Source organism: Somniosus microcephalus, chromosome 18, assembly GCF_052327205.1.
Source record: "Somniosus microcephalus isolate GS21.2 chromosome 18, FLI_Smic_1.0, whole genome shotgun sequence".
Taxonomy (NCBI): Eukaryota; Metazoa; Chordata; class Chondrichthyes; order Squaliformes; family Somniosidae; genus Somniosus; species Somniosus microcephalus.
Window position 1 is genome coordinate 24,100,005 of NC_141004.1, and position 21,574 is coordinate 24,121,578.

The window sequence follows — 21,574 nt, forward strand, 5'->3', positions numbered from 1 at the left end:
ACTGGATGGAGAGTTTGCTCCAAACACTTGCAGCTTGCATAAAGCTCAATCTGTCTTCCAAATGGAGTAAGCAACAGCTTCCGCGCTTGGAAATTGAACAGCTGTGACATGGGAGCTTTTATAGTACATTTCAATCTGTCAACTAAATCAGCTGAATCAATGGCCATTCAACTCCCACCTCAGGTTAACAGATGTGGTCCACGAGCAGCGTGGACCCCTTGGGCGAGCAGTTAAAGTTAAAAGGTAAGGTTAAAACCATTATTAAGGGTCTGTCAACAAGCCAATAATTGCTTTAATTGGTCGCCTGCCTCTGTGGGTCGGGTCCAATCCAAGATCACAGACGCGCCATTAGGAAAGGTGCGTTGCAGCGGGATGATAGCAGGTTCCTGACCCGCTGTCAAAAAAAATCAAATTTCCCATCCAACCCACCACCGATCCCGTCCGCTGTCCCCCCCGGAAAATTCCGGCTGCTGTATTTGAAGCACTGTGACACATTTTTGAGATAAATGATAAAGTTATTATTTAAATACAAATCTTTTTATTTGCCAACCCTTTTTTATTTGGCAAACTGTTTTTATTTCCTAAACATATGCAAAAATAGGATGATGTTTGGTGAAACAGATTATATATGTCAAAATCATTGCAATGCTTGCTTGAGACTGAATGATTGACAACTTTATTGCTTCCCCACAGACAGCAACAGCCCTCCTGATAGTCTATCATTTTATATTCTTCTCCAGTTTGGGAGGAGCGTTCCAAAATATGCTGAACTACAAAAATGTATTATGGAAACTCTATTTTGAAGGACCTCTGTGGTAAAACAAGCTCCATTGAGTTATCTGTTTAGTGCATTTTTTGGGGAGTTTAATGAAAATGTTTAAATATTTTTATTCAAGACCTTTTAAAATATATTTTGCTCATTTTATACTATGTTCACTGCCAGGTCGGTATGCTGTAAATGAGCACATCAGGCAGGATGATAAAGAAAGATTGAAAATAAAAGGTAATAGATACTTTTAAAGCAAGGCCTGTAATGAGTAACAGATGGAACGAGCTTCCCTAAAAGCAATCCATTCTGCCAGAAGAACGTGATATCTAACATCAAACTGAATTATGTACCAGGAGAAGTGTATTGTGGTTGTAATTATCCTCTGACAAATTCAGACGCTGAGATCAGAGGTAGAAAATAATAAAGTGTTTGATTCAGAGGCCATCAGAGCAGCCTGCAGGTAGGTTATCCTAAGCTACTATCTGAGCTGCTAAAAGTCCATTGAGTTTAAGCAGGCTGCAGAATGAGTATTGTAATGACTGCCAATTCTTGTCCTGCAGTGCATATGGATTTTAGTTGCAGAAAACTGATTTTGTCTTGGGAGCCTTCTAGCCCTTTCGCATTAGCTCGCACACCCTCTGGATGTCCCTTGCCTTCACACAGCATTTTACTGCCAGTATCAGTTACTCGAGATCGCAGAGCTGGAACTCATTGGACACCAACTATGGGCAGCGTGTGCCCAAGTTAATTCTCGCTCAGTGAAATTTCAGTGACAACAATGCTGCTCAAATGTGTAGCCCCCGAACATAGGTTTGAAGGCAGCAACATTTACAGAATGTAAAGGCTTTCCAGATATGTCTCCAAGGGTATCTTATTAGCGTAAGTAAAAATAATTAGTAAGTTAGGCATTAGTAGTAAGAAGGAATGTCAGGGAGAACATTTTCCCCGCAAAGAACATCAGGCTTATGGAAAAAATCACCACTCAAACAACCAGTATAAATGGGTTGAAAAGACAAATGAGGGAGGCTAGCTCGGTTTTGCGTCTGGGAACGCTCAATTCCCAGGCTCCGAGCAGAGAAAGAAGGAGTGAAGACCCATGACACAGAGTCTCTTCTCTTTACATTGCTCAGGCATATCCTGGGTATTTCCCAGGCCTAATGGGGCCCCCCCGTCTCATTTTCCTGTTGGCTCACTGGATGGGTGCCCATTTGGACGTGCGTCCAAAAGAAGTGGTCGTTAGGCCTTGCACAAGGCCAAGAATCCCAAAAGAGACATGTGGAACGTTTTGTTTAAAAAAAAAACCGCATTAGCAGGAAGACACAGGGCCAGGAGGCTTTCTGCCTGCTGATTTTGGACAGGAGACAGAAGGTCCTGAAGCAGGCCTACAGCGGCTGGATTTCAGGCATGTGGGTCTGCCTTTGCCTTTGGTATGTCGGGCCTTAGGTGATGATCTGAAGCTGTAGTTACAGCCAGGGTCAGGTCAGATCAGGTAGAGTGTGGAATGTGGAATGTGAAGTGTGGAAAATCATGGCCCGTAACTGGTGTTTCTGGTGAGAGAAGAGACAGAGATACGTGTAATAGAGCCACCTGGTGGACTACTGATGTATATAATAATAAAGCCATATGCAGTACAGTTCTTACTGGAAGCCATGTTGTGTTATATATATATGCTGTGTCCCAAGATATCACAGAATTGGCAATGAGGATGCAATTGCGGATTCCCGAGCTGAAATTTTTGCTGGAGGATAATCCTGCTAACTGACGGAGGGACTGTTAGAGCTTCTTCGTTTTGCAGAAAAACTTAAAAATCTGAGGTAATGTTGAGCACACGTGGCTGAACTGTCGACGTTGCCAGAGTCCAGATGGCCGTGCCTATGGGAATAATAGGGCACTTGGGTGAGTTCCATCACGACCAAGAGACTTTTGGAGCGTATGTGGAGAGGCTAGAAATGTTTTTCACTGCGAATCGTATCGTCGAAGTCCCCGATGATGTAAACCATAATCGGGCGGTTTTAGAAATGAAACAGGCTATTTTTGTGACTGAAGCAGGCCCCGAGATGTATGAAACCCTGAAAAATGTGCTTGTTCCCGCCAAGCCGAAGGACACGCCACTGAAGGAGACCCTAACCAAGTTAGAACAGCACTACAGTCCTGAGCCCCTAGAATATGCTGAAAGTTATTGTTTTGGAACACGCGATCAATTAAATGACGACGGTATCAGTGAGTACATTGTAGCTTTAAAAAAGCTATCCATTCACTGTCATTTCGGAAACTTTCAGGACCGAGCTTTGCGTGATCACTTTATTTGTGGGTTGAAAAATGAACGTATCAGAAGTAAATTGTTGACAACCCCTAACTTGTCTTTTGACTTAGCTTGTCGGGCAGCTATGTCGATGAATATGGCCGACTGATAGACCCGAGAGTTCCGCACAATTTCCAGTCGTCAGACAACCGAGGTGAATTGGCTGCAGGCTAAAAGTAAAAGGCAGTATGGCCCCAAGGCCTCAGCAACTGGCCAAGGTAACAGTGCATTGAAGTCTTGCTATCGGTGCCTGGGACAACACATCGTTCAAAGCTGTCCATATGTGAAGGCAGAGTGTTTCTACTGCAAGAAAACTGGGCATCTTGCGAAGGCGTACCGATGGAAGAGTAAACCGACTCGCAATGCTAGAAGTAGAAATCGACAGACACTACATACTGTTGAAGAGAAGCAGCAGGACGAGGAGGTTCTGGAGATTCACGTCATCAGGAGCATGAAGGTATCTAACAGCGATTCGTGAGGTATCGTCATCCAAGTAGATGTCGCAGGAACAAGGATACCCATGGAAATCGACACTGGTGCGCCGTGAGCATAGTATCGGAATCACTATATCGCGACAAGTTGTGTGATTATCGATTAGAGAAATCGAAGGTAGAGCTGCGAGACTACTCAGGAGAGCAAATCCCTGTAGTAGGAAGTGTCACCATACCAGTGAAATACAAGGATCAGTGTCAGAGCTTGCCTCTCATAGTAATGGCAGGAGACAAGCCTGCCTTGATAGGTAGAAATTGGTTGGGATCACTGAAGCTGGATTGGAATGAGATTTTTCATGTGGAAGTAAAATTTGCATCGAAAGATGATGTCATCATGCAGTTTCCGAAGGTGTTCAGTGAAACGGGTAGTCCGATCCAAGACTTCAAGGTGAGTGTCAAAGCGCAGAAGGACGCAAGACCAGTTTACTGTAAGCCACGTTCCGTGCCATACGCACTCAAGGAGAAAGTTGAGCAAGAACTCAAAAGACTAGAAACTGAGTTCATTATCTTTAAAGTAGATCTGAGTAATTAGGCTACACCCTTTGTTGTTGTGCCTAAGTCAGATGGTAAGGTAAGGTTGTGTGGTGATTATAAGGTAACCGTAAACCAGGTTCTAGAGTGTAATCTATCCAATACATTGCCAAATGTGGAAGATTTATTCACAATGCTGACAGGTGGCCAGATTTTTTTGAAGTTAGATCTAACAAACGCCTACCTACAACTTGAGTTAAATGAGGAGTCCAACTCATGCTTGACTATAAATACTCACCGAGGCCTATATCAGTTCAATAGGCTACCATTTGGAGTGTCTTCTGCCTCCAACATATTCCAGGGGGTGATGAACCAAATTTTGCAAGGGATTGAAGGAGTAGTGTGTTATTTGGATGACATACTCATTTCAGCACCAAACAGGCAAATCCATGATGAGGTGTTGAATAAAGTGCTCAAACGGCTGGAGAAGCATGGAGTATAAGTGATAGCTCACAAGTGTAAGTTGTTTCAAAACTGAGTACTTAGGGCACAGTGTAGACAAAGATGGTTTACACCAAACCAAGGGAAAGCTAGATGCAATCAGAAATACACCCACTCCCAAGAATGTCTCTCAACTTCGATCATCTTTAGGTCTTCTGAATTATTACGGAAAATTCCTCCCAAACTTGGCTACATTGTTACATCCACTGAATGAGCTGTTGAGAAAACAGGTCCCTTGGAAGTGGTCAAAAGAATGCGACACTGCATTCAAAGAGTGTAAAAGCCAGTTAGTAGAGAGTGCCACGTTAGTTCACTATGATGCATCAAGCTAGTGTGTGACACCTCTCCATAGTGGGGCAGTGATCTCTCATATACCAGATAGTGGGGAGGAGAGACCAATTGCTTTTGCTTCACCCACTTTCAGTGCCAGTGAGCAGAAATACGCACAGATTGAAAGAGAAGCTTTGTCATTGATTTTTGGAGGTCAAGAAGTTTCACAAATACTCGTTTGGTCGTAAGTTTACCATAGTTACTGACCATAAGCCACTGACAGCAATCCTCCATCCAAAGTCCCTAGTTCCAACCTTAGCTGCAACCTGAATGCAGAGATGGGCTTTAATTTTGTCAGTGTATACGTGTGACATTGAGTACAGATGATCGGCTGATCACAGTAATGCTGATGCTATGTACAGGTTGCCATCCCCATCACAAGTTACACCCAATAGGAAGAAGTGTTCTAGTTCTCATACATTGATGAGCTGCCAGTCACAGCTGAAGAGATTAGTAGGGCAACCAAACGTGACCTAATTATGTCAAAGGTGTATGATTACATAGTAAATGGATGGCCAAACCAGGTATCAGAGGAAGATATCCATCCATACTTTGTTTGTAGGAATGAATTGTCAGTGGATAAAGATTGTATCATGTGGGGAGCAAGAGTGGTTATCCCAAATAGGTTCAGGTCTAAATTGTTAGGAGATCTTCATGACCAGCACCTGGGAATGTGCTTGACCAAAAGCTTTGCACGCAGTTACTTATGGTGGCCAGGTTTAGATAAAGAGATAGAGTACATAGTCAGTCAGTGTACAACATGTCAATCGGTGAGCAAGAAACCACCATCAGTACCATTACAGCCATGGAAATGGCCTCCCAGAGTGTGGCAAAGGTTAGATGTAGATTTTGCTGTGCTAGAAGGACAGCAATTGTTCATAGTGATAGATAGTCACTCGAAGTGGGTAGAGGTGGTTCTGATGCAGATAATAACAAGCAAAACACTAGACAATTCGCGAAGATTGTTTTCTTCATACGGCCACCCAGAAGAAATTGTGTCTGATAATGGGCTGCAATTTTGTTCAGAAGAGTTCACACAGTTCATGAGCAGAAACATTGCGAAGCATACCAAAGTTTCACCGTACCACCCTGCTTCAAATGGTGCAGCAGAGCGCACAGTACACATTGTCAAAAGTGCCCTCATCAAGCAAATGTTGGATCCAAATCCAAACAAACGTCAGTTGTCATTGGACCACAACCTGGAAAATTTTCTGATTGCCTCAAACCACTACTGGTAGAAAACCAGCAGAGTTGTTTCTCAAACGACAGCCACGAACCAGGTTCTCGTTGTTAAAGCCAAAGTTGGCGCAGTCCATAGAAGAGAAACAATCAAGGCAGAAAGAGAGTCATGATAAAAGTAGAGTTAGAGAGAGATGTGTGAAGTTGAACCAGAAGGTTAGAGTGAAGAACCATCACCATAAATGGTTAAAGTGGTTACCAGGAAGAGTAGTGAAGATATGTGGCCCTCGCACATATTTGGTCACGATGTTTGATCATGGGAAGGTTAGGTTTGTTTACATTGATCATATCTTATCTACAGATGTGGAAAGAGTTGAAAGCTGGAAAGCACGGTTGCATAGTGGTTAGCACTGTTGCCTCACAGCGCCAGAGACCCGGGTTCAAATCCGGCCTCGGGCGACTGTCTGTGTGGAGTTTGCACATTCTCCCCGTGTTTGCGTGGGTTTTCTCCGGGTGCTCCGGTTTCCTCCCACAGTCCAAAGATGTGCGGGTTAGGTTGATTGGCTATGATAAATTGACCCTTTGTGTTAGGGGGTTAAATATGTGGGGTTACAGGGATAGGGTGGGATATGTGTTGGCGTAGGGGTTACGGGGATCGGGTGGGATATGTGTCGGTGCAGGCTCGATGGGCCGAAATGGCCTCTATCTGCACTGTGGGGTTTCTGTGATTCTGTGATTCTGTGAATTTATTCTGATGAGTCAGATAGTCTTGTTACAAATAGAGTACCAGTAGCAAATCCTACATCAGACGTACCAGAAACAAGTCCAAGATAAAGTCAGAATTTAAGTCTGAGCCCGAGTCAGGCAGACAAACAGTCTGAAAGTGTAAAGAGTCCAAATGTAGATCAAGGTCAGCCCTTGGAGAAAAATTCTCCACAGGCTCAGCCTAGAATGAGTCACAGTCCTACAACAAGATCTGAAAGTTCTGTTTGAGAAAGAAGGTATCCTCTTTGAAACAGAAAACCAGTGGTTAAGTTTAATCTGTAAATATGGAAAATAAGTTCATATCTTTTGTTTGTGTTACAGAATTCTGTAGTAGAATTTGGAAACATAAAATGGGTTTGAGAAATGTAAACCAAGAGTTGTGTATACCATGCAAGTCATGTACAATGATTATTTGCCATGATTAACTTCTTCATTAAGGAGGGAGAAATGTAATAGAGACACCTGGTGAACTATTGATGTATATAATAATAAAGCCATATGCAGTACAGTTCTTACCGGAAGCTATGTTGTGCTGTTGTATATATACAGGAAACTTTGGTTTATCCGGAGGTTGTATGTCCGGAATACTCGATCTAACGGCAAAAATCAGGAGCCGTTTTCTGTAAGTTTTTTTAGATCTCGTTCTTTTTTTTCCCAGTCAGCCACTGCAAGGTCTGTAGCTATAGCAACAGCTTCAGCTAGAGATGCTTGCAGCTGCAGCCGACTCTTTAGAAGCTGTTGCTAAGCAACAGTGTTTGTTGTCAGATACGGAGATGAAAACCTCCGTATGCTTCAACATTAACTTTTATTGTTCGGCAGTTTTGATAGATCGGCAACACGCCGGTCCCGTCGGTGCCGGATATTACAAAGTTTCCTGTATGCTGTGTCTCAAGATATCACAATATGGTGAGAAGGTAGACAGTTGAGACTGATCCATCAAAAGGGAACAGGCTTCTGTGCCTAGTGACTTTTTCCTGAAAATTCTCATTCTTTCTACATTATAGATGATTTGTGTCAGCAAGACTACACTTTCATTGAGTTGAGTATAACCAAGGCATTCTTGAAAGTCTGTTGTAACAGCAACTTATGCCTCTAGCAAGAACAATGTCGGCCTCGGCCCTGAGTGACTAGGGTAGGTCCATCATCCAAGTTTAGTCATCTATAAGACAACAAAATTCATTATTCACCATTTAGAACAACCCATGGTAGAATTTCTTATTTATGGAAGACCAGGCTGTCAACTGTGGCTCAGTGGGTAGCACCTCTTATCTCTGAATCAAAAGGTTGTGGGTTCAAGTCCCACGCCAGACCACTTGAGCACAAAAATCTAGGCTGACATTCCACTGGAATGCTGCATTGTTGGAGGTGCTGTCTTTCAGATGCGATGTTAAACTGAGGCCCTGTCTGCCCTCTCAGGTGGACATAAAAAATGCCATGGCACTATTTTGAAGAAGAGCAGAAGAGTTATCTCTGGTGTTTTGGCCAATATTTATCCCTCAATCAACATAACAAAAACAGATTATCTGGTCATTATCACATTGCTGTTTGTGGGAGCTTGCTGTGCATTTCCTACATTACAACAGTGACTACACTTCAAAAATACTGCATTGGCTGTAAAGTGCTGGTGGTTGTGAAAGGTGCTATAGAAATGCAAGTCTTTCTTTCATGTAAGGGAAATCTATTGTGTGTAGGCTTGTGAGTTAAGTAGGCTTAAGAGCCCATTTTAACACCATCCACTCAATGGAAACTAGGCAGGCGAGCAGTTAAAATGGCTGGCGGGACTTACCCGCACTGAACCCGCTGTCTTTTCACAGGCAACAATCTCAACTGCTCCTCTGAGCAGGCGAGAGGGACACCCAGTGGAAGGCAGCAGTGTCAATCTTTAAATATGCAGGTAGGGCTGATGAAGTCAACAACAGGGTCCAACTGCAATTTTAATCAGAGGCCTGCACAGGGTATCCGTTGTGGCTTCCCTAACAAGCCAACCTGGCAGCAAGAGAAGAGGGTCAGAAAAGTAAAGAAAAAAGAAAGGCTTGCATTTATATAGCGCCTTTCACGACCACCGGATGTCCCAAAACACTTTACAGCCAATGAAGTACTTTTTTGAAGTGGAGTCACTGTTGTAATGTAGGAAACGTGGCAGCCAATTTACTCACAGCAAGCTCCTACAAACAGCAATGTGATAATGACCAGATAATCTGTTTTAGTGATGTTGAATGAGGGATAAATATTGGCCAGGACACCGGGGATAACTCCCCTGCTCTTCTTCGAAATAGTGCCATGGGATTTTTTACATCCACCTGAGAGAGCAGACGGGGGCCTCAGTTTAACATCTCATCCGAAAGACGGCACCTCCGACAGTGCAGCACTCCCGCAGTACTGTAACGGAGCAAGTGTTTTTTTTTTAGTTTCCTTGTGGGCCAGAAGGAGCAGAAGTGCACCCCTGGGCCGTACAAGGAAGCCATGGGCCTCCCATGCTCTGGGCTTCTCTCCCCTCCCCCCGCCCAATGCCCTCCTTCCGAACCACTTACCTCAGTGCCGCTGGTGGCCTCTTGCTGCCCAAAATCCCGCTCCCACCCGCTGGCCAGCTACTGCTTCCCACCAGGTTCAGGCGGGACACTGAGATACACTTGAGGCCCAGGGGCGAAAATCTCCCAGGCCTCACACTGCGGAGAGCCAGATGTTTTTCCGTCCATCTCAGCTCCCGCCCACGTGACTCCTGGCCGATAGTTAAAATCAGGGCTCTAGTTCAGCCTAATGAGGCAGAATGTATTCCATAGCTTTTCTCTCGCTTGGCTGCCTGTTTCTGTCTGCTCATTCTCAATTTGGTACAATATTAATCAAATGTACCAGTGTTCTGACAGTGGGGGTTAGACACTTCACATCTGGAAGTGCTCTTGTAAGTTTAAATTTGCCACGGGGGTATACTGAGAATTTCTGGATGGTTAAGGCTAGCTTGATATCTAAGTCACGCATTAAAAAAAGATTAAAGACAGAATTCTATTGGGTGGGGTGCCCATTGATTATTAAGCTTCAGAGATTTCTGTTGCTTCCTTTACAGCTGGGAACCTGAAGGAAGAGCCGAGCTTTTACTCTGAATTGAATTGGCCACTTCCTGGCAATGAAGCCAAAGAGCATTCGGAGGACTCCAGAGACGGTGCACAAAATGGGTCAACATTGAAGGAATTCTGGTTTAAATCTCACAAGCAGTTGGAAGTGTTTATAGACCAATGGTTCTCTCTTGAACTCTTTCAACAGTTCAAACTTGATCCCGCACAGACCCCGATGGCTTAGTGACTAAGCGTACCACCCAGTGTGATGCTGAGCCATACATAGAAACATAGAAACATAGAAGATAGGAGCAGGAGTAGGCCATTTGGCCCCTCGAGCCTGCTCTGCCATTCAATGCGATCATGGCTGATCATCCAAATTCAGTACCCACCCTGTCCCTGCTTTCTCCCCATATCCCTTGATTCCTTTAGCCTTAAGAAATATATCTAACTCCTTCTTGAATATATTTAATGAATTGGCCTCAACTGTCTTCTGTGGTAGAGAATTCCACAGGTTCACCACTCTCTGGGTGAAGAAATTCCTCCTCATCTCTGTCCTAAATGGCTTACCCCTTATCCTTAGACTGTGACCCCTGGTTCTGGACTCCCCGACCATCGGGAACATCCTTCCTGCATCTAGTCTGTCTAATCCTGTTAGAATTTTATAAGTTTCAATGAGAGCCCCTCTCATTCTTCTAAACTACAGGCCAGGAAAGTTCGTAAGTTCAATCCTTGGTCTTTGGCAAGTGAACTGATCTCAACCACGGCATAAATATTGGCCATCATAGACGAAAAAGAAGAGTCTTTCTTTCTTATCATAGATTACGCCATTGTAGATTAGGGGTTTAATGTTTCTGCGAAGTAATTCTAGAATGTCTTTCGGTCAATTGGACTGTAGAAGTAAAACAGGATCCAGAAACATCCCTGCAGGAACATTGCACAAGTTGCCCCAGTGGGAGGATCGATGAGTGGAGATCTGTCATTATAAATCTACCTCAAATGGTAGAAATAATCATAATCAGTTCAATTATAGGAAGAAACTGATTGACTGGTCATTTATCTTATTTGTGAGACCATGCTGTTACCAAGATGTTTGCCAACAAAGCAAAAGCGACTACACTTCAACATAATTCATTGGCTGTGAAATACTTTAAAACATTCTCAGGACATGAAAGACACTACAAAAATACAAGTTTTTTCTTTCTTTCACTTTTTCTTTTTTTCTTTTCTCAGAGCCACGAGTGAAGATTTGATCCCTCAGTTTCCTATCCTCAGCAGTGCCAAATAGTGGCTGCAGGGAGAAGGCGAGAGATCGAAAAATAAAATGTACAGGACCAGATCAGAGGGAAAATAAACCACTTCAGTGACACAGGCCACAGCAACTTCAAATGTGGGCCGATCTTCTCCGCTTGCCATTTCTAGTGATATCGTAGACATCCTCTTTATACACGCATAAAGATTTTACTACAGATAGTAAACATAAGAAATCTTTTCCAAATGTTTTATTCATTATTTCCTGTCCCACATCTTCTGCAAAAACTGTGTTTCTTTCCAATGTATTTTTAAATGTAGAACGGCCTGTTCTCATTTGAAGGTATGTAGCATTAAACCTCAAAATGTTTTTCTAACTTTCCTTGGCAGTATCACGAGGCTTTGACCAGTTGGACTGTATATTGGTGCCAACAGAACTTTCCAAGAAGGAACTCTTATTCCGTTATTTTGCTGCTAGCAATCTTTTAATCTGTGCAGTATAATTTGGAGAGAGTTTGGAGTCGCCTATCAGCAGTCAGTTTATTACCATATGGTGAGTGACCTAAGCACGAAGCCTGTGAAGAAGGTGTGTAGCTCTGCCTGGGGTATGGGGTTCAAGATTATAGAGAAAAGCAAGGACTGAAATAATCAACAAAAAGAAGGGGAAAAAAACACAGTTCCTCTACTTCTAGTGGGAGGGCATCAGGCTAGGATTGACTGGCGGAGATGTGAGGTTGGATGAATATTTTTGACATTTTGCTCGATAACCTTTTGGGCTCAGGGAACATACACAAACAGAATTTTCCCCAAGGAGACTGAATGGATGGAGCAGAGTTCACAAGAGTGTAGAATGTACGCGGCCTGTGGAAGGATTGGACCTGATGGATGATCGACATTTCCTTGATGCGTGCTTCCTCATGTAATTTCTTGTGTTCTTCCAGCGTTATAACGAGGGGCCTTAGAGAATGATTCGTTCCACGCATGAAGGTGCTACCCCCATGAATTATTTTTCATTCTAAATCACCGGAACATGTTTCAGTTGAAAAGAAGACTTCAGCACACATAATGCCACTCATGTCACATTGGAAATGGCTTCCTCAAGCTTTCCTTACATGAGGACCACAGTCCGCCTGGTGCCTGAGGGATTGCAGAATGATGTAATGTCCTTTATGTGCAAGTATCAGTGCAAATAACTCAACTCAATATGTAATTAGATGACCCTTCACCATTGTAGAGGCTAAACGAGTCACAGATATATTGCATTTCCTTCTCTTTTTTCAAATTTTCTTTTTTTTAAAAAGAATATTCAAAGCATAAAGATCCTGAAGAGATATAAAGAAAACCCACAAGTGCTGGAAATCCGAAATAAAAACTGCAATTGTGGAAATGGAGCAGCTGGTCTGTTGGCAATTAGAAAAGTTTGGGGTGGGGCTCCTTCTTCAGATCATTCGAACTCTGCATTACACAACAACATCCTAATTAGACAATAAGAATCAACCCACAAAAAGGGATATTTTTAGAAAGATGGATTTAATGCATTAAGAGGCTGATGTTCTGCCTTTATTAATTTTAGCATAAAACAGATGTGAGAGGAAATGATCCTGTGCTACTAATGGACTAATTGTCCACGCTTAGTGCCGGTCAGGAGGTTCCTGACCCCGCCAAAACAGATAAATAAACATTAGCATGAAGTTAAGGGAAAAAAAGCCAATTTCTGCTTTTTAAGGACGTTATTGTTGAACTGGTGCAGCATTCCACAGCTACAGAGTCAAACCAAAAGAGAGCATTTTACTCCAGGTCAGGGCTGTTATTAGTGAATTTAATGAAGGGGGAGATTTGGAATTATCATCAGGGCAGGGTTTATGACAAATTAGCAGACTGACATGAATCTTGTCATTCATGTGGAAATGCCTTATGAAATAATACTGGGCGGCCTGCTGGTGGCGCTGTCCAGGGAGAGTATAAATCTCGGGCATGGGCCCAGCTTGCTCAGGACATTCTTTAACAGGAGCTAGTGAAGGACACAACTAGATCTCCATGTTGAAAAACAGTTGATTAAAGCCTTGTTTAATACTCAGACCAAGTACCTAGTAGTTTTCTTACATCACAGAACAACAGATACCCAAAGATCATTATGTACTGTTGCAGCAACTGAAGCTGAATTCAGTCACAGCATGTACTTATTGCTGTTTTTACACTGTTCGAGCACAATCGACTGCAGGCGAGGGGTTCTTCTTTGAAAGGTGCACTCCATTGTGTAAATTAGCCGACCTACAGTAAATTAATAGTATCATAGGCTCATCAAAATGAGGGTCCACCACACATGTGAAATCGGCTGTGGTTCCTGGTTTAATTAAAATAAATATGAGGCGCTAGTGCCACATATCAGGGCTCTTGGGTATCTGTAACAAGCACTCCTTCTGTCCCCGGCCCCAGTACAGGAGCTAGCACCCTGGAGAATATAATTAGCCAGTTTCGGGAATGGCACAAGCTGTAAGCGAGAAGAAGCAAGTTACTACGACAGTGGAGGAAAATAGAAGATCTGGGTTGATAGCCTACACAGCATGTTAGCTATATGGCCAAGGGATTGGTTTCCTACTTGTAGGGGTCACAACATCCCCTCAGCCCCCAAAGATCGGGAAATATTAATCCACATCGTGGACGAAGACTTGTGTGATTTAAATTGTCTCTGGGTTGGACAATGTTTTAAAACATACCCAGAACCGCAAAAGGCTGCGTTAAAAAGCTCGTAAGCTAGGCAGCATTTGGACACTGGAATCAAAGAACTTTGTGAAAATCGCACACTTTAAGATTGTACATTTTATTAAAAGATGTACTCTTGAGTTTTGGACTGTTTAAATTGCCCAGGGCATAAAAATGGCTGAACAGACCTCATGGAAACAGAATTTTAAGGCAGCAGAAAAGGACAGACAGGCTGTTAGCATATGAAACAGACAGGCTGTTAGCATATGAAAAAGCTCAGCGCTGCCCTGTAGTGGGTTTGAATGGAGCCCGAGCTGTCAGTCACCCTGTGGTATTGGGCGGGTCTGGTAACCTACAAGCTGTTTGTTTACACTGGGGAGTAGCCCGTTTGAATCAGCCAATCATCAGACAGCAAGCACATTGCGTTGTTTACACACATCCATTCACTGAAATTGACTCTAAGATCAAGTGCTTGAAACTGCCAGCATGAACAAAGGGACTTTGTTTGCTAAGCACTCAAGACTGTCAATCAATTGCGGTTCCAGATGACCACAGGACAATGCTTTGTTTACAAAGCAATTGAACGCTATTAGCATTTGTTTGTATATCAAGTGGACACATCCAAACTGAGGAGGAACCATTTAAATGAATGGGAGAACACATTCAAACCACTGCAGCTTTATTCGAAAGCCATCACAGACAATGGACACATTTAAACTGCAACTTTATCCAAACCCATCCCAGACAAGTGGACAGTTTGGATCTCTTTTGTTTTAGCCCAGAAACATCAGATCTGGGCGGGCCCCAAAAAAAGGGGTATAAAAGATAGCTTCCCAGAAGCATCTCTCTTCTCTTTTACTCTTTGGACTGCAGGTGAGCAAGGCTTGTGACCCACTAGCAAGACAATCTAGTGAGAAATAAAGGGGTGGTAATTTAAGGGAACTGTTGCTAAGATTGTAAAATTAACATTGTAGCCATTTATCCCTTGTTTTGCCGTCTGCCTTCCCCTGTTAAGCAATTTTACTGTGATTACTTTGATCGTCTGGTGTAGTTTCTTTAGTTTTAATAAAATTTGACTTTCTTGCATCCAGACCATTTGTCCGTTTTTAATATATCATTAATTATAAGTTCCTCCAGTCAGAACTGGAAGGAGGGTTTAGCGATTCGAAACCGCTGATTGGAATTGGTCACAGTGCAGTGGCAAAAGGCTGCCTGACCAGGTAAATTACCGTAAACCAAGTAAAGGATGCCCCCCTACAAATTGGCGACCATGAAGGGACTGGAGGCAGTTTTTGATATGATAAGTGGTCTGGATCTGGAGAAAGCATCAGCTCTTGCTTTTCTTGCTTTCAGTCTGTGGGTAGCCCTGCAGAAGGTAGCGGCAGCGTGTAAGCTGACCTATTATGGTATAGGTGGCTGGGTTAAGAAGGGTGAGATGAGGGTGCGGGAGGAGGTTACAGAGGCCAAGAATCGGGAGTCAGAGTTTGAAAAATTCCAGGCGGAGGCAGAACACCTCATAAGAGAGGTGAATGAGGCCAGAGATAGTGGAATGAGGGTGCAGGAAGAAAATGCACGCCTCACACTAGAGGTCACGAAATGCCAGGCAGAGATAGAGCGCCTTCTACAGGAAGTCACAGAGGCTAGGGACAGTGAGATGAGGCTACAGGAGGAAAACGCACACATCACCCAAGAAGCTAACGAGGGCAAAAGCCATGCGAGGCACAAGATAGAGTTCCTAAAGTGTCACATTACAGAAGCAAAGAGTAACGAGATGAGACTGCGGGAAGGGAATGCCCGCCTCACCTCAGAAGTAACAGAGCAGGAGGAAATGGTTAGGGAGGTAAAGGCAGCTTATAAGCTGGCCTGCGACCAAAGGTTTAGTGGAGCAGATCATACCCCATGTAACAGAAAGATAGAGAGTTTGGGTGTGGAGTTATTAAGGACTAAAGGGATGGCGTGTCTCATAAGTCCGAAGGGAAGTCCGTCAGACAGTACCAGCAGCCCAAATCAAACCACCCCACAGGCAGCACCCAGAACAGAGCTGGCTAGGGAATTAGAGATCCCAAGACCGCAGCCACAGCTCCAAGTTTTGAGGAGCTCTGGCAGCAAGAAGGGGTGGACAATGGGGTGGTAGGAGTATGCCAGCAGGTCCCGCTAGGCAGGTGGGGACTAGGACCAGTGTACCCCTTCCGACAACGGAGATATGGTCCGCCCGTGAACAATAATGACCATGGGGCTGTTCAGCATACCTATCTGGTACCCTATGATACCCAACAGCTCAGAGGCCTGGTGAAACATATTCCCCTGCTCTCCGAAAAGCGAGACCCCTCAACGCACTTCCAAGAGATAGAACAGGCAGCCTGTGTTAACGGCTGTGATGACGAGGAGAAAGCCAAAATGTTGCTTTTCTCTGTTGATAGTAAGTTCTATCAGATCCTTTCGGATGAGGCTAAGAGAGGGCAAAAGGGTTTTGAGGACCTAAAGGAGGAAATACTGGAAGCCATGGGTGCGAACGATGGCAGTCAATTCGCTCGCATAGGGAAAACACTGCAGAAGGAAGGGGAGACCCCACAGGCATTTGCAGACAGGCTGTGGCCAGTCTACAACAGCGCGTGTACAGGGGGACAAGATAGGGCACACCTGAACCAGCGGCAGCTGACCCAATGGCTTCGTTGCCTGGTGTCCAATTGCCTGCCCCAGATAAAAGCAAAGGCTGATACTTGGTTTGACCACCGAGACCCCCTAGCAACCGAAGAGGCTGGAATGTGGCAGCTCATGGTAGCATATAGGAATGGTAGGAATAGTGGGACTCCCCAGCAAAAGGGTAAGGTCCACGAGGTTAAACCTGGGGCTCAATACAAGAAAGAGTGGCGCCAGGAGGGGGGCCGTCCCTCCCAGAACAAGGTCACTTGTTACAGGTGCGGGGAGGATGGCCACTGGTGCAGGGATTGTAAAAAGCCTGGGAGAGACGATAAAGCCAGGACCCCCGCAGCCCCAACTCAGAAGGCAGAGACAGAAACTCCTCCCGATACAGTCGAGTCCGTCACGGAGTCGATAAAATCTTTCCTCAGGGCCAATCAGGGAAAGGTACCAGCCATCAGTGGTGCTGCAGCCCCCTCGCCCACCTCTGCCTCCCCACAATGACTGGAGCCCGTGCAGCCTGTCCGTCTGTGTAATCTCCGGTATGATGAATGGAAGAGACCGCTCGTACAGATGGAGGTAGAGAAGGTTACAGGGACTTATCTATTGGATACGGGGGCATCATGCACCGTGATCCATACGGATAATCCCACCACCTCACCTCTGTCTAACGGGGTTCCATACATACTATCGGGATTCACCGGTCAGGGGCAGGCGGGGGTATACTCCAGGCCCCTCTCAGTCAAACGAATTTATAGGCAGGCAGCAGACAGCATGGGGAAGCAGCATCAGAATAACCAGCTGCTGGTCGAGCCTAGCAAGAGCCACCAGTGGGAGATAGGAGACCTAGTGATGGTAAGAAACTATGCCCGGGTGGGAAGTTTAGAGCCACTCTACATGGGACCCTATAGTATAGTTGATAGGGCCAGCCCCATGGTCTATGCAGTAAAGCTACCCCGGTGCACAAAGTGCTTCCACGCCAACCAATGTAAATTGTATAAATCTGACCATACAAGTTCAAGTTCACAGGCTGTAAAAGACAGGCACTGTGGCTTGTTTCAAGGGAAAAGTTGTCCGGCCCACCAATTGGGACACTTCCTCGCCCCAGTGAGACCTAAGTTTTGGCCAAAGTTTAAATTTGAACCAGTTATTTAGTTCAGAAACAGAGAAACCGCAGCCTGAGAGTAGAAATCTGCAGGCTGCTGCGAGTTCATTCACAGAAAATCGCTTGGGGCCCCCAGGGAGGAGCCACCCTGTGAAGAGACTGCCCGTGCATGCGTAGTCGCTGGTCTGGAGACAGGAATTCCCCAGTCTTTTGAACGGTCTGTTCGCGCAGGCACAGTTCCCCAGCCCGTGACCACAGCGGCTCCTCTTCAGTTTTCCCACGCAGGTGCAGTCGCCTGTTTGAATACAGAGGTTTCACAGCCTCTGCCGTGGGACTCTGGGGAGGAGGTTCGCGCAGGCGCAGTCGCCTGTTTAAAGGGACAAGCTTCCCAGCCTGCTTCTAGAGTGGTTCCCCCGATGGTGTGGGACTCTGGGGAGGAAGGGATAGCAATTCCTCTTGCAGGGGACATATGGAAGGAGCCGGTACCAGGTTTTGGACCTGGAGAGGAAGATTTTCAGCCACCAGCAGCGGGTGGTGAGGGGATACCTGCCCCCAGTACAGGAGTGGGTAGGGAAAAGGAGACAAACCCGGATTACTGGCAGGCTGCCAGGTATATTAAACAGTGCGGGCTGTTTGCATCAGTGGGAGAAGGTTCCCAGCCAGCTAGGGCTGTGACCCAGGCTCAGGGTCCATCAGCCAAAGTTTCTCCCACAGAGACGCCCCTCAGAAGGTCTCAGCAGGTCCACAAGCCCAAGATAAGATGGTCACCAGAGTACCCGCCACAAAGAGCAATCTCCCGAGCCCGGGAGGAAACAGATCACAGAAGTCCCCAACTAGCAGCCATAAGCTGCCAGGGACCATAAGCAGAAGGCAGTCCAGCCTCGCTGCAGGCAGCAGTAATCTGCGACAGTGACACCTGAGATTAGCCTGGCCATCCGGAGATGGGTGGCATTTGTATTATAGCTTTGTGTTAAGTTACCAATGTTTATAGCTTGCTTTTAAGGTGTTTAAATTTTAAGTTTAGAATGTAACTAGTAGGTTTGAGTTTAAATTTAAAGTTTAAGTTTATAAGTGTGCCAAATGCTTGTATTTTGGTCCGAGGTCGAGGGACCCGACCATGTCTTCACCTAAGGCAGCAGGTCAGTGAGACACCTGGCTGCATATCCTTTTAAGTCTTTTGCAGGAGAGTGGACAAAGGAGCAGCCCTGCTCGCCCAGCCCGAGCTGGGCATCGAATGAAGATATACAGAATGTTGGGGATCACCTCGCCACTGGACAAATCCAGGAGGAGACCCCGCAGCGACCTTCGGGAGAAACCGGACAGGGTCCGGAGTAACCTGCCTACTCATCCTACGTGGAAGAGATGGCCCCCGCTGGCCCCAACCCAGCACTATCCTGACCAAATTTCACTTGCGGGAGACCTCACTATTCAGGAGTAATGGTGGGGAAGTGCGGGCGCCTTGTCAGATAGGGACGCGTTCCCCAGGAGTGGGTGGTGATGGCCCGGGAAAGATTGTAAAGGGGAGGGGGAGACCCAAGAGTCGCATGGGTGCATTCGGGGAAGGGAGGAACTCACCCGGGGCCCACGGGCAAAGTTAGAGTGTAAGTGTGGCTGGGAAGGATGAGTGGGTGGCTGGATCTGGGATCCAAGTTTGAGTGTGGGGCCAGTGAGAGCCGCCACACAGGCACCCATCATTTTCTGCAGCCAGTCGAGGGAAGACGGGAGGGGGAGGGACTGGGAGTCGCGATCCCATACTCCCCGGTCTCGGCCTGTGAAACATGAGGGGTACCCCGCCTCCACAAAGGGACAAGGGAACGGCTCGGGGCTGGCGGATCAGACTGTTCTGTTAAATCCATTCTGTATGTTTTAAAAGTTTAAGACCATTAAAGGGGGGTGGAAGGAACATTTACTGCCCGGGTGGGAGGAGCAATACCCACTCGAATTTTGCGACCCATCATTGGCACATGATGGTCGGGGTTTATTTCAGCATTTTGTTTCAAATGTTTCAGCATTTTGTTTCAAATGTTTAATGAAGATTTTTGTATTTTGTTTTACAGTTCCAAGCGGTGCAGAGGCATAGGACCCTCTCCGTGCTTGGGATCATTTTGATTACATTGTATAACCAAGATTGCAACATTTTGTAATATGTTATAATGTAACAAGTGGTGCAGGGGTATGAGACCCCCCTATTGTAATATTTTGTAATTGATGTATCTGCAGATGCCTACCATACCACGGTTGTTCTCGGATTTGAGGGGAATAGACGGGTCGGGGGATCAGTGGTAGGTAGCTATAGGTAAATACAGGGGATGATTGTTTGTGGGGGGTCAGAATATTTTGCTTACTTCTTCAAGAGGATACTACAAGCAAGTTGGAAGTATCCAAGGGCTGAATGTAGGGGTCGCAAAATCCCCTCAGCTCCCGAAGATCGGGAAATATTAATCCACATCGTGGGCGAAGACTTGTGTGATTTAAATTGTCTCTGGGTTGGACAATGTTTTAAAACATACCCAGAACCGCAAAAGGCTGCGTTAAAAAGTTCGTAAGCTAGGCAGCATTTGGACACTGGAATCAAAGAACTTTGTGAAAATCGCATACTTTAAGATTGTGCATTTTATTAAAAGATGTACTCTTGAGTTTTGGACTGTTTAAATTGCCCAGGGCATAAAAATGGCTGAACAGACTTCATGGAAACAGAATTTTAAGGCAGCAGAAAAGGACATACAGGCTGTTAGCATATGAAACAGACAGGCTGTTAGCATATGAAAAAGCTCAGCGCTGCCCTGTAGTGGGTTTGAATGGAGCCCGAGCTGTCAGTCACCCTGTGGTATTGGGCGGGTCCGGTAACCTACAAGCTGTTTGTTTACACTGGGGAGTAGCCCGTTTGAATCAGCCAATCATCGGACAGCAAGCACACTGGGTTGCTCTAAGATCAAGTGCTTGAAACTGCCAGCATGAACAAAGGGACTTTGTTTGCTAAGCACTCAAGACTGTCAATCAATTGCGGTTCCAGATGACCACAGGACAGTGCTTTGTTTACAAAGCAATTGAATGCTAATAGCATTTGTTTGTATATCAAGTGGACACATCCAAACTGAGGAGGAACCATTTAAATGAATGGGAGAACACATTCAAACCACTGCAGCTTTATTCGAAAGCCATCACAGACAATGGACACATTTAAACTGCAACTTTATCCAAACCCATCCCAGACAAGTGGACAGTTTGGATCTCTTTTGTTTTAGCCCAGAAACATCAGAGCTGGGCGGGCCCCAAAAAAGGGGTATAAAAGATAGCTTCCCAGAAGCATCTCACTTTTCTTTTACTCTTTGGACTGCAGGTGAGCAAGGCTTGTGACCCACTAGCAAGACAATCTAGTGAGAAGTAAAGGGGTGGTAATTTAAGGGAACTGTTGCTAAGATTGTAAAATTAACATTGTAGCCATTTATCCCTCATTTTGTCATCTGCCTTCCCCTGTTAAGCAATTTTACCGTGATTACTTTGATTGTGTGGTGTAGTTTCTTCAGTTTTAATAAAATTTGACTTTCTTGCATCCAGACCATTTGTCCGTTTTTAATATATCATTAATTATAAGTTCCTCCAGTCAGAACTGGAAGGAGGGTTTAGCGATTCGAAACCGCTGATTGGAATTGGTCACAGTGCAGTGGCAAAAGGCTGCCTGACCAGGTAAATTACCGTAAACCAGGTAAAGGATGCCCCCCTACATACTGGGCCTGTGTACAGGTAGGAATTGATACAGGACCAAAGGGGATTTGTTACATTCTTTCAGGTTCCCATGAACAGACTGCAGTAGCTATTTTAAAAAAAAATTCTCATGGCGTGGTTGTCACTGGCAAGGCTGGCATTTATTGCCAATCCCCAATTGTCCTTGAGAATGGCGGTGGTAGGTCATCTTCTTGGCCCAGTGCAGAGGTGCTGTTTGGTAAGGAGTTCCAGGGTTCTGACCTAGCTGCCAGAGAATGACTAGCAGTGCGCCTGCCAGGAGAGATTCGCAAA

The 21,574-nt window shown here is 45.2% G+C and overlaps 1 pseudogene; it reads left to right on the top strand.

The window, feature by feature from the left end:
• Nucleotides 1-2,718: 2,718 nt before the first annotated feature.
• LOC147105125 (uncharacterized) lies at nt 2,719-3,422 on the top strand (annotated as a pseudogene).
• Nucleotides 3,423-21,574: the final 18,152 nt, after the last annotated feature.